Genomic DNA, 14,595 nt, shown 5'->3' on the forward strand with positions numbered 1-14,595 from the left:
CCCGAAAATTTTCCGAAGGAAAGTTGTCTGACTCGACATGAATAACTGAATAAAAAAAGTTTCATAAGGGAGGTAATAATTTTTTTAAAGTGTGGGTCCAAAAGAGTAAAATCTCAAATAAAAAACTAAATTGGTATGTATATTTAGTAGGAACCTACCTGTGCTTGCTTTATAATGGCAATATTTAAGCTTTTTTGTCATCTTATTAAATAAACAATTGTGCATATCACCCGAATATCCTAAAGAGTGTTCTACCTACTATTGTTAGAATAATGGGTGATGGAGAGGTAGACCGTAGATGTACATAAATGAATTACATTAATTTGTTGGGGTTCGTTTATTATAATCAGAATGTTTTGTCCAGTGAATTATAAGCGAACAGAGAGATTATTATATGTAGTATGATTTTTGGGATAGGTAATAGGAAGTGATTTTATCGAATATCGAATATGAAATCAACTTGTGATTATAGACCAGTTACAAAATTGAAGATGGACTCTTTATCATTTAAAGAAAAGAGTGTTATACTCCTCCTCCTCCTAACTAATTTCCTGTTGTGTGTAGTGTAGTGTTATACTAAATATCTACAAATATTTTCGGCAACAGAAAATACTCTTTATAATAACTTTGACAGTATAGTTAAAATGTCGTCTAAAGCAACGAGAAAAGCCGCAATAAGAGGACTCGCAGGAAGAAGAAGCAAATTAGATATGAAAAAAAAATTAAGTGTGACAAACAACATACTACCAATAATTATATATTAAGCATTCCTCGCATGGAGACACACAAGTCATAGCAACAAAAAAAAATCAACCAGCACACCACAACTGCCTTAGAGAAGCTGCAAACGTACCCAGATACATCGCTGAATAGATCTTATTCAAAGACTTATACTCCGGTCAACTTACGCATCCGAGGCTACAAAAATTACCATCAAGCTGAAAATTGGCAGGATTGTTAAAAATACAATCATAAATGAAATCTAAAAAGTTCTCATAAATCCGACCCCTGCTAAAAATTTTACGCGGGGTCAAAGGTCACCAAATATGGTTTTTAGCGATTTTCAGCGAAACGGTACTTTTTATGGTAAAATTAGTGCTAACAAAAAATGTAGATTAGATAATTATCTATAAAAAATGCCTTATTACTTTTTTTCGTGGGAGCCACCGTTTTTGAGATATAACAATTCAAAAAGTGGTAATCGTCATAATATGCGCAAACGTTTCCACACCACCTTTAAGGTAGTGTACTTAGCGCGTTTTTTTAACGTGGTTTCCCCAGTAGACCTATTCCACGGATCTGTTATGATTCTGTTTAATTTAAAGCTATTTAATAATTGATATTGGCAAGGGTTAAAAATGATTAAACTTTATATAAAGCGGTATAAATTAAAAAAAAGGGAAATTTATCAAACTGGTTCATAATTTTCTAATACTTCTGCTTCCCTTGTTCTTCTTCTCATTGCTCTTCTTTCTCTTCTTCATCTTCTAGTTCTTCTTCTTCTTCTTCTTCTTGTTCTTCTTGTTCATCCTGGGTGCAAGTAAATTGTCCCAATAATGACACATCGCATGGCTCCTCGATAGAATCAAATGAATCCTCAATTGTTGGTGATTCAACATTGGAGCACGACCGGTTTTGACAATTAGTGCATGCTACCGAACAAAACAGTCCAACTTTTTTGTAACCACATTTAGCGCTACATCCCTTTTTACAGTTGCAAAAAATTGTGTTCAGGAGTTTTTCCGGCGCAGGGGGGAGTAAAGTTTGAATTGGTTCTAATGAACTGTCGACTAATTTCCATCCCCAGTCTTTTGGATCTAGCTGATAACCAAGCCACACTTGAACTTGGTAATATACCCGAAAAAGATGTTGATTAGCAGCCGCTGAGGTTGGAGGAAGACAAGATAACTGCACTTGTTTTTTGTGTCGAGTACTTTTAAAAAAACATGCATATCGAAACTTATCTAAGCACGTAGTTTTCTTAGGCGCTCCATACATAGAGAGAAGAAAGCTAATTCCGTTGGAAATAACTTCTTGTGGAGTTGAATTAGTTTTTTTTTTAAACTTCAGCACATTCAAGTAAATCTTGTTTTTCAAACATTTTAAAAACAGTCGTTTTACCCCTTCTGAAAAATGCAGATGTCGTATCACAGCCAGTTATTGCGTGTAAAAATAGTATATGATTTTGACATTTGGCAAAAGTAGATAAACTTTTCGATGAATATATTTCCGATTGGTGTTGAGCTTTTCCAGGTTGTAAAAAAAAGATAGTTTTTTCGATTGGAGTTCTACCAGTGAGTAATACGAGCAAGTCTACATCTTCACCTACAACAATAGTTGTATTTGTTAAATTGAATTGCTCTATGGCTGTTTCAATTATCATTAAATAATACGCGTAAATAAAACAATATTCTGACATTTTTGTTATAGCAATGAAAATAACACGAAATACACGATAGAAAAAATATAGGTTTAACACGTATTTTCACTCCGGAGTAGTACTCAAGACTAATTAATACCTCGAGGGTGTCATCTACCTGAAGGATTTCGCCACCCAGGAAAATTACGGCGTAATTTGCATAAGTATTTATTAGTACTTAGCAATAAACATTTTGCCTAGAAAGTTGTCTTTCATTATTACGTTCAAACCCTTCGGAGAAGAGAATAGGTAGAGTGATTAGATTAGCTGACGAACGTGTTTATTCCGACAAAACCCATCTTTGCAAATTGAACTAAGGAGCATAAATAAAAAGAATTATTATAAGTTAATACTTTGTCATTTGTTGTATTTTGTTGTGTATTTTTGTTGGGATTAAGCCGTAAAATTAAAATAATTCTTATTATTTTCGCGTTACATTCACTTTGTAAAGATTTTTTTGTTGGCACTGTAATATAATACAGCTTATGGATTGCATCCCTCGGTAGACCGCAAGCTGTATAGTAGAAACATTATCATATTTATAATCTTATATTATTATGTGTAATATAAGATAAGTTGACCGTAGAATATTATGTTTACTTGTATTACAGCTTCAGTGATGTATATACCTGGTGTACTAATACATATATTATGACGATTAGAAGTCTTTCAACTCTTTGAATCGTTGTATCTCAAAAACAGTGCCTCCTAGGAAAAAAAACTATTAAGATATTTTTTATAGATAATTATCTAATCTACATACATTTTTTGTTAGAGCTAATTTTACGATAAAACTTACCGTTTCGCTGAAAATTGCTAAAAACCATATTTGGTGACCTTTGACCCCTCGTAAATTTTTTAGCAGGGGTCGGATTTATGAGGACTCTTTAGATTTCATTTATGATGGTATTTTGAACAATCCTGCCAATTTTCAGCTTGATGGTAATTATTGTAGCCTCACTCCTATTTTTGAGTCTAACTAGAGTCTATTAAAACAATTAAGGATATGATGGAGGAAAAAGCCAGTACAAAAGTCACTGAGATTTTCACTGGATCCTACGAGAGATATTAAGGGGAAAGATGAACATGTCGCCTGTCAAAATTTTTAATGTGTGTTAAATGTATTCGTCTGTTCGAATCCTGAGAAAACTAATAAGTATTTTTGAAAAATTTAAACGCAGAAGGGCAGAATGAAAGATTACGTTATTACTGAGGGCTGAAAGTCCCTGAAAACTTCTATAATGTTTATTTTAATAAGTTACAGGGGTGAAAATAAAAGGGAATTTAGTGTGACTTTTAAATGCAAATATTTCATTAAAAAGAAACTTTTTATTTATTCTAAGGGACTTTCGGTCCTCGGTAATAACGTAGTCTTTTATTCTGCGTTTAAATTTTTAAAAAATACTTATTAGTTTTCTCAGGATTCGAAAAAAATGAATACATTTAAAACACATTGAAAATTTTGACAGGCGACATTTTGCGCCTTTCCCCTTAAGGTATGATGTGTACCATAAATGGAAGCACAAGACCCAAACAGAAAATATTAGCCAACATATAATGAAGTGTAGATAATAATCGAGCTATATCAAAAGATGACAACGCGCGCTCACCTTTGGCATCGCAGTGTATGTACTGATGTTGATTTGAGATATGTTTCAGACAGCCATAAAAAAAGTCTACAAAAAACACAAAAATCGGCTTCAGCCACCAAAAAAATTAATAAAACACTAATAAAAGGCGAACGGTACAAAAAATACTAACAAAACCCAAAAAAAATAAAGCCAAGACCAATAATAATCAAAGGAGACTAATAGTATAAGACGAGACTTGTCGAGCTAAGTAGAAAAAGACAAGGCTAACATTCCAGCCAATTTCATTCATTCATCCAAGTTCATACAAGCTCACTAATATTCGACAATACACTGGGGATTCTGTGGATGCGGTTTTAAAAGGCCACACTTTATTTTTGGAGATTTATTTCCATATACTATTTGCTTATATTTATTCTACAGTTTGAAGCAATTTGTATTGTTATCCTGGCCCTCACGTTGCTCTTGTCCTAACCGGGAACTTGCAACAACTTTTCATGAAAACTTGCAACAACTTTTATACCCTCAGTATCTCGATTGTACAGATCATTTAAGCAGTAGCTCAAATGATTAGAATTTGAATAGTTTATTTCTGATTGCGAATGAAAATATTTTTCGTTTTCTATGATAACAGATGTACTTTCAAGCAAATCGTGTTTTTTATTATGGTAGAAAACTGCATCGGTTTGGTTATCTTTGTAATGATAAGAGTCATGTCTAGAAGATTTGCATTTTCTTCTTTTAACTGTATCCAATTCAACCAAATCTAAAGTATTAATATCTGGCATAGAAAAAGACGGTTTCGTAATGTTCGAGCCCTCACTTAACCTAGAACAACTCTCACTGGAACTGCCCGGAAGGATCTCACAAGATGAGGAAGACCTTAAATCGTTAAATTTAATAGAGGTTGAGGATTTTGTGTAATTTTTAGCTGATTTTGATACTTCTAAACCGATGCACATTTCAGTAGGTACACTTAGAGATGCTAAAACCACTAACTCGTTTTCTTCGTCTAAATTTTGAAAATATTGTTCAGATGTAGAATTCTCATCATGGATTTTCCTTGAGGAGTTAAGTTGATGCATTCTAGATGTCATAAACTCTTCATAAATACCCCCACCTGGTGAAAATTCTGCATCTAAAGCATCGCCATCACTTTGGTCTGAGTCGTTGTTTCGGTTTCTTGCGAAATTACATGAAAACAACCCAGAAAAAATATTTCGAAATCGGTTACTATGTCTTTTCTTGTATAACCAGCGAATAAGTATACATAAAATAACGGTACAACACAATGTGCCAAGAATCATTTGCAGTTACAATAATCGATAAAATCTTTTAGGGAATTACAAATTTCTTTGTGCACTTTTGAGAAGTTCTTAGCATAGAGAAAAAAAAATGACTAATATCTTCTTCTACACTTAACTCTATAAGACTATAATCTTCTTCTGTACATTATATAATTCTATTACGTCGTTTATGGTCACACCAAGTTGGAGCGTATCGCTACACACATTTACGACATTATTTTTAACCGATAAACATGCGTGAATAAACTGGAAAATTCAGAACGCCAATGGTAACTTAAGTGTTCTATTGAGGTAAATTACCAAATTGCTCAATCCAATTCTTAAACTTCTCTAAATTATGTTATAATTATGTTACATTTCTATACGTTATACTACAATCACAGTGATAAAATGCTTCTTGATCATAAATATTTCAAAAAATTGCCAAATATTTACAAGTATAATGAGTACTATCAAAAATTGTCAGAAAATTATCATCATTGACATTGACATGCATATCAATTTGAAGTAATTAATATAAAATAGAAATTGCATAGGGATTACGTACACTCGATACGCATCGTATCCGCCATGTTTTCCCATAGCGCCTTACGGGAAAACATGGCGGATACGATGCGTATCGAGTGTACGTAATCCCTATGCAATTTTTCTATTTCTTTATTGTCACTGAAAAATTTACAATTTTATGGACAAAGCTTCCTCTTCTTTTTAAAGCTCCCTCTCCTATCGGAGGTTGGATATCATAATGGTTTTGGTCTCTGTGTGGGACAAAGCTTACATACAGTCAAAAAATATTAGTAACAAATAACAAATACAATTTACTAGAATTAGATAAATCGTCAATATCAGTATAAGAGTATTAAAGTAAAACAAAAACAATATACAGGGTGATTGATTAGCAGGGTAAAGCTCAATAGCTCCGCTATAGTAATAGATAGCAATAAAAGTTAATAACAAAAATTTTAGCCACCTTTGAGCTTCATATTACAAAATTAGTTAGAATGTTCCAGGGTGTTCGATAACACAGTGGCAGACCAAACTTATGTTTTTTTAAATTAGTCCTGTCGCCAGGTGGGGTACAACGGCCTCCTTTATTGAGATGGACTTATCCAAGTTTTTTTCATGTATTTTGACCCGTAGAATACGAATTTTTTGGGTAACAGTTGATCCGGATGTCGATAAGATTGTTATTGACCAAGAACTTTAGGAATTACATAACAGAGATTTCTCGCAAAACAAAACATTTTTTTTGTATTTTTTGGGTCATTCTAAGTAAAAAATGTTCTAACAAGTTTTCCCGTAGGATGCTCAGTTTTCGAGATAAACGCGGTTGAACTTTCAAAAAATCGAAAAACTGCTATTTTTAAACCCGAGTAACTTTTGATTAAAAAATAAAATAGCAATTCTGCTTAGCGCCTTTGAAAGTTCAAGTCAAATTATATCGGTTTTGATTATTTGCATTGCTAAAAATTTATTGTGTTATTGTAAAACAAAGCTACAAACACCTAGTGCGTGAGTGATGTTTTCTATGATTTCTCATTTAAAATCGAACGAGTAGGTAGAATAGGTACTAGTGCAATCGAGGCTATTTCTACGTACCATGCGTTAAAACGCATGTAAAGGCACGGGAAACACTATGTGTTTATAGCTTTGTTAAACAATAAAAAAATAAATTTTTAGCAATGCAAATAATTAAAACCGATATAATTTGACTTAAACTTTCAAATGCGGTAAGGAGACTGGCTATTTTATTTTTTAATCAAAAGTTATTCGGCTTCAAAAATTGCAATTTTTCGATTTTTGAAAGTTCAACCGCGGTTATCTCGAAAACTAGCCATTCTACGCAAAAAATTGTAGAAACATGTTTTGCTTAGAATGACCCAAAAAATACCAAAAAATGTTTTGTTTTGCGAGAGATCGCGGTTATCTAACTCCTCAAGTTCTTGGTCAATAACAATCTTATCGACATCCGGATCAACTGTTACCCAAAAAATTCGTATTCTACGGGTCAAAATACATGAAAAAATCTTTAGGTCTGGATCCCGCGTATGAAAAAAAAGTCGATTAATAGCAAGCTGAAAATTTGTTAATAGCTTAAGGGTGTCTAGTCGGACAAACTTTGATATATGGGAACACTGGAACAGGGGCAGTTTTAATTGTGGAACAGGTTAAAAATTTGGAACGGTCAGACCACGAAAACGGCACATTTATTTTGTCCGACAGAAGAAACTTAAACTCTCCGAACAGAGATTAATCTCTCATGCAAAAATCAGACTGCTATTTATCACCAAATGGGAGTTTTAATGAGTGGAACATGTAGAACATGTCAAATGACAGGAATTATGACAGGTGATAAATAGCAGTCTGATTTTTGCATGAGAGTTTAATCTCTGTTCGGAGAGTTTAAGTCTGTTCTGTCGGACAAAATAAATATGCCGTTTTCGTGGTCTGACCGTTCCAAATTCTTAACCTGTTCCACAATTAAAACTGCCCCTGTTCCAGTGTTCCCATATATCAAAGTTTATCCGACTAGACACCCTTAAGCTATTAACAAATTTTCAGCTTGCTATTAATCAACTTTTTTTTCATACGCGGGATCCAGACCTACTTGGGTAAGTCCATCTGAATAAAGGAGGCCGTTGTACCCCCCCTGGCGACAGGACTAAATGGAACATCCTATATTTTATTTTAAATTCGAAATCCTGTTAACTTCTCCATCACAAAAATATAAAGGTTTGTTATGTTATACAGGGTATTTACAAAGTTATAACCAATTTTATATGAAAATCGTAACAAGTTCAACTCCCTGTATAAATAAAAATAAGCAAAACAACAATAGTTTATTAATGCCATATTTTTTAACGTATTGTCAAAATTTTCAAGAATGGTCGATATTGCTAATTTTCTTTATATCAAATACAGGGTGAGTCAAAACGCAAGTACATTATTTTCTCAGTAATTTTAAATGGAACACCCTGTATTTTATATCACTATTGAAAAGTACCATTACCGTACTTTAATTTTTAGATAACATTCCCTATGTCTAAATTTATTAGTTTTCGAGATATTTTCATTTTTCAATGGACCAGTAGCGTGGCCACCCAAATCACCAGAATTTAATAAACTGGACTGATTTTTTTGGGGTTACGTTAATAATGAAGTTTATAAAATACCTCCAACAACAAGGGATGAGATGAAAAATAGAATACAAAGTGTATTTCGATGTGTTAATTTACAAATGCTCCGTAGAGTAAGTAGCCCATTCAATGATCGTTTTTAGGCTTACATAAATGTGTTAGGAGATAATTTTGAATACCTTATGTAATTAAATATTAAAAATATTTTATTAAAAGTAGCTTCTAATTTTTCCAAACATGTTTTTTTGCAAAACGTATTACTGATAAATTATGTTTCGTTCTTTATTTGTTACATTGTTACATTTACATACAAAAGTAGTGTTTAATTGTCTTCACAAAATATTGTACTTTGTGTTTGTGTGTTTTTTTGTAAAATTTATTACTAATTTTCTTTGTTTATTTGTTGCAATTACATAAAAAGATAGTTTTTAATGGTTTCAAAAATGTTGCATGTAGTGGTTGTGTTTTTGTTTGTAAAATGTATTACTAATAAATTATTTTTATTTCTTTAGTTGCTACAGTGATCCATTGATTACCGCATTGATATTCGGTAATCTTCAATTGTCAATTCAGTCATGGCTTACTTAAAATTTAGATAAATTTAAACACCTAAAATAATTTGCTCTGAAAAATGAAAATATCTCGAAAACTAATAAATTTGGGCATAGGGAATGTTATATAAAAATTAAAGTACGTTAATGTTACTTTTCAATAATGATATAAAATACAGCGTGTTCCGTTTAACATTACTCAAAAAATAATGTATGTACTTGCGTTTTGACTCACCCTGTATTTGATATAAAGAAAATTAGCAACATCAATAATTCTTAAAAATATTGACAATAAATAAAAAAATATGGCATTAATAATCCATTGCTGTTGTGCTTATTTTTATTTATACAGGGAGTTGAACTTGTTACGATTTTCATACAAAATTGGTTATAACTTTGTAAATACAATGTATAACATTACAAACCTTTATATTTTTGTGATGGAGAAGTTAACAGGATTTCGAATATAAAATAAAATATAGGGTGTTCCATTTAAAAAAAACATAAGTTAGGTCTGCCACTGTGTTATCAAACACCATGTAACATTCCAACTAATTTTGTAATGTGAAGCTCAAAGGTGGCTAAAATTTTTGTTATTAACTTTTATTGTTCGCTATTATTATAGCGGAGCTATTGAGTTTTACCCTACTAATCAATCACCCTGTATGTACATTGTACATATTGCAAAACTTATATAAATTGCAAATTGAACATCAACAAATAAAATCAACTTTAGATATATAGATTTCTTTACTAACTCAGTGGACGGGATCGATAAATAAATATCAAAGGTTGAATTTCTGGTAGAGTAGAGATGATTAGGCCTTGCTGGAAAGACATGAAGGATGAAGAATGTAAAGGTACTTTACTCTTGAGTGAAATTCATATTTTTTGACATACCTCGTATAACATTAATTAAATTTGATATTTGATGATTGCATCTTAGATTATATACGATGCAGAGTATTTTATAAAGAATAGCTTTTTTTTCGTAAAACTGATAATAAAAAAGTTATCAATAGGTTCCAAGTTACGCAGACTTAAGTACTGTATAACAGCTAAAAAAAAATTTTTTTGTCGAACATTTATTATTGTTGAAGCTTATTATTAGAAGCTTATTTTAGGTAAGTTTTACAGAAAAAAGTTTTGATCACTTTGTATAAACATTTTTTTAGCTGGTAATTTTTGGTTTTTGTATTACATTTTTGTTATCTTTCTTAATTTTCTAAAAAAGAAATAGTGTATTTTATTTCTAAAGTAAAATAATTTAGCGCATTTTAAAGGTTACATCCTAAGCTTTAAAAAAGTATTTATAGAACCGTAATAGATATGTTCAAACTTGAGTAATACCGTCTTAAAGTGGTGGTAATTCTAAAAAACTACGAAGATTTCAAAAATTACATTTTTTGAGACGTCATATCATTTGAATTAAATTTTTGAGATATTTTTTGAATGAAACATCATTTAGTAAGATGCTTGAAAGGTGACTTGTGCAAAATTGGGAGTTTTATAAGAAAAATTTTATTGTTACACATTTTTAAATCATTTTTAAACAAAATTCTGTAAGACTCACTTTCCGCTGACACCGTACTTATGCCCATACATTTTATTTCTTTCTATTATAACCATAAGATACCTTAATTATTCTTCTTTCATGTTCAGTTTGTAAAATTTGATTTGATCCATTAGCTAAAGAATTACATTAAAATAACTCAACCGTGCACTTCGCCGTACGATAGTTTACAGTGCGCCAATGTTTGTGAGAAGGGTGACTTTAGCGTTATAAATAAAAAATTATAGAAGATACAGATTTAATTTTAGAAAATTCTTTATACATATAAGGTTTTTTTTGTAAAATTTTCTTAATTTTTCAATGGTCAAATCAGTTTTTTTCTAAAATTTATATTTTTGTAGTTATTTAAAAAAACATCTAATTTCGTAGTTCATTTGTTTAATAAAAAATGAAGCACCCACTTCTGGAGTAGAACTTTTTGATGTTGTTTATTAAACATTTCTTAACAAAATTACAAAAAGTTCTATCTTGTTTAATTTTTTCCGAAGTGAAAATCTATATGCACTATGCACTCCCCCTCTACTGCAATTTACAAGGTATAAATAGTGTAGGTACAACAATATTATAAAAATATACAATATCAACAAACAAATGATTAAAGCAAATAAACAATAAACGTAACGACGAAAAGTTTCCAAATGAATTGAAAAGACGCATATTTTTTATACATTTACAAACGTAGTTTAGAATTAGTTCCACCGAGAACATGTTTACCTGAACGCATGATTCACTTTAAAGAATATCGTTCTGAAGAGACCTTGGGATTAATATCGGCCGAAGAATAGAAATAGAATGGAACTTACCTGTTTTAATCTAGATTTGTGTTAAGACTCACAGCCCCTGAAATCGAATAAAAATTCCAGTTAGATTTTTCAAATATGGGTGGTGTGAAGGTTTAAATATCTGAACTCTATCAAGTTTGGGAATTTATAAAAATATTTTTGTTATCCTTGCATTTATACTCATAGTCCACAGTACATCGTCCTTTTTGGAAGATAATTACAAAAGTCTTAAAAAATGGTCTTAACTGCTTCGTTTGAGGGAGTCTACCACTTTCTGAAAAATTTTAGAGTGCAGGTTGGACGCGTTTCCGCGTCCTGCGTCATTACATATTTACGTTGTCGGACTAACGAAACGCGGCTGTAAATTTGTCGGACAAGAGATCGACAATTAGTCCATAGTAATAAGGATTTTCTCGGGACACTCAAAGATCCAGGTAGCTGACTACTTTTTTAGTTATTGTAGATCTATGGGAAGAAAACCTACCTGTTTCCTGCCTAGAGTTCGCGTTGGTTTTTTAAATATTAACAATTTAGTGCAAAAATCACGATTTTTTCGATTTTTTGCACTCCATTCAAAAGCTAAATAGTTGGCATAAAACTACAAAATTTAGTTTTTTAGAACATTGAAAAACCTTCAAAATGCCGATTTTTGAAAGTTAAAAAGTTAATTTGTGGCTACGCAAACTGCAAAATAAGTGAAAATCGTTATTTGTTAATAAGTTATACTAAAACTACCTTAGAACTTTAGCTTTCACCCAAAGTTGGGTATTGGCGTACTTAACAAACCTTCAAAATTTGAGACCGATCCATTAATTAGTTTAAGAGTTATTCTATTTGTTTATCCCAGAGACCTTTATTTTCCAATAAGATAAGACAGAAAATAATGAAGATAGGGCAATTCTGAGTATGCCAAATGAAAGTTGAAAGAGTGATAGTATCAAAATGTATTAAAAAAAGATAAAAAAAATTAATATAGTCAAAAATCCTAATGTCAAATTTTTGAACTTTTGTAGTTTATAAACATTTAGAATAACTTTAAAAATGTTGTCCGTAGAAACAATCTTTTTATATATTCGAAAAGATGGTATTTTAACACGAATTTTCAAATAAAAAAAATTTAGCCTGGGTTCATTTGGGACAAAGTTGGCCATGTTTTTTTTTTAAATTCACTGCTAATTAGTTTATAATAATTAAGGAATCTCATTAATGCCATTTTAAAGAATGGGATGTGTATTTTTTCTTAAAATATTTGCACAAACAATATACCTTCACACTAGGGGGAACCTACAAATCCAGCGAGTTAAAATACCGAAAAAGCAATTTCAAACGAATATAATTTTCTGTATCTCCGGATCAACTCAATGGATTTTGATCTTTCTTTTTAATCTGTATGTAGTTTCTACGTACATTACAAATATGCAATTTGTTTATAAATTTATTAATTAATAAACAGTCTAATTTGTTTAAACAATTCTTGAAAAAATATTTTTTTTTACAAAAATCTATTTTTTTAATCATAGTATCATTAATGATCATAACAAAAGTTAAAGTATACTTTATAGGTCTGGATCCCGTGTATGAAAAAAAAAGTTGAGTAATAGCAAGCTGAAAATTTGTTAATAGCTTAAGGGTGTCTAATCGGACAAACTTTGATATATGGGAACACTGAACAGGGGAAGTTTTAATTGTGGACAGGTTAAAAATTTGGAACGGCCAGACCACGAAAACGTCACATGTATTTTGTCCAACAGACCTTCCAATTGATTTGTTACCCTTTCATTAAACTCTCATGCAAAAATCAGACTGCTATTTATCACCTGACATAATTCCTGTCATTTCACATATTCTACGTGTTCCACTCATTATAATTCTATAAAAAGGGTAACAAATCAATTGGAAGTTCTGTCGGGCAAAATACATGTAACGTTTTCGTGGTCTGACCGTTCCAAATTTTTAACCTGTTCCACAATTAAAACTTCCCATGTTCCACTGTTCCTATATGTCAAAGTTTGTCCGACTAGACACCCTTAAGCTATTAACAAAGTTTCAGCTTGCTATTAATCAACTTTTTTTTCATACGTGGGATCCAGACCTATTAATAAATAAATGATTTTTATTAGATAATTATTTATTGAAGATAATTTATTTATTAAAGTATACCTTAACTTTTTCTATGATTAATAACGATAGTATTATTAAAATCAAGGATTTTTGGGAAACAATTAATTTTTCAAAAATTGTTTAAACAAATTAGACTGTTTATTAATTAATAAATGTCTAGACAAATTGCATATTTGTAACGTACAGAAAAATTACATACAAATTAAAAAAAGAACGATCAAAATATATTCAGTAGATCCCGACATATAAAAAATGATGGTAGTTTTAAGTTACCTTTTTTAGTTTTTGAACTCGTGCATTTGTCGGCTCCCAGCTCCCCCTTAACTTACCGCGACTAGTCACCAATTTAACTAAATTTTTGAAAATTCGTGTAAAATACCAGCTTTTCTAATAAGTAAAATGATTTTTTCTACGGACAATATTTTTAAAGTTATTCTAAATGTTTATAAACTACAAAATTTCACAAATTTGGCATTAGGATTTTTGATTATATTGGGTCTATTGAATAAAAAAAAAGAATGTGTGTGTACTTTGTACGCACGTAAGAAGATATTCTTCTATTATATAATAGGTAATTTAAGCGAAGTAAATATACTTAAAAGGTTATTTGTACTTATTTTATTTAAAAATCAAACTAACTTTCTTATCTACCACTTTTAAAAAAGAAGAATATCTTCAAAAATTATATAATAATATACTTACAATCATAAAATCTATAAAAAAAATAAAAAAATAACTTGCTTGGGGCTTGAACCCACTTCACGTCTACCGCGCCGTACGAAAGTTGACGCCATTTCAAACTGCACCAAACTCTCGTATACGTCATGTGGGAATATACACAAACTAAAGTTTACACCATAAATTTATATGAATTTAATAAAATTATTAGTTTGATTTTTGTCGAAATAAAATACAACAAAATATAGAGTAAGAAAACCATATATGAGATGAAGATTTGTAGAAAGTTTGTTCGTAATCAGATTATGTAAATTAAAGCATTGCCTACTAATAGGTAACTACATTATTTTGTTTACATTTTCCAAATAGATAGGTATTGAAACTATTAGGTATATCCAACTGAAACATTTAGAATTACGTACCTGCGGCTTTTCAAAA

The 14,595-nt window shown here is 30.8% G+C and overlaps 1 protein-coding gene across 1 annotated transcript in view; it reads right to left on the bottom strand.

The window, feature by feature from the left end:
- The window catches only part of LOC126882057 (A-kinase anchor protein 200-like), a 640,814-nt gene that overhangs the window by 539,456 nt on the left and 86,763 nt on the right, over positions 1 to 14,595 (bottom strand). The window contains exon 2 of the mRNA XM_050646875.1: positions 11,380 to 11,416. The gene's annotated coding sequence lies outside the window, so the exon portion shown is untranslated. The remainder of the gene's footprint in view (positions 1 to 11,379; positions 11,417 to 14,595) is intronic.

This window comes from Diabrotica virgifera, chromosome 3, assembly GCF_917563875.1.
Source record: "Diabrotica virgifera virgifera chromosome 3, PGI_DIABVI_V3a".
NCBI classification, from domain to species: domain Eukaryota; kingdom Metazoa; phylum Arthropoda; class Insecta; order Coleoptera; family Chrysomelidae; genus Diabrotica; species Diabrotica virgifera.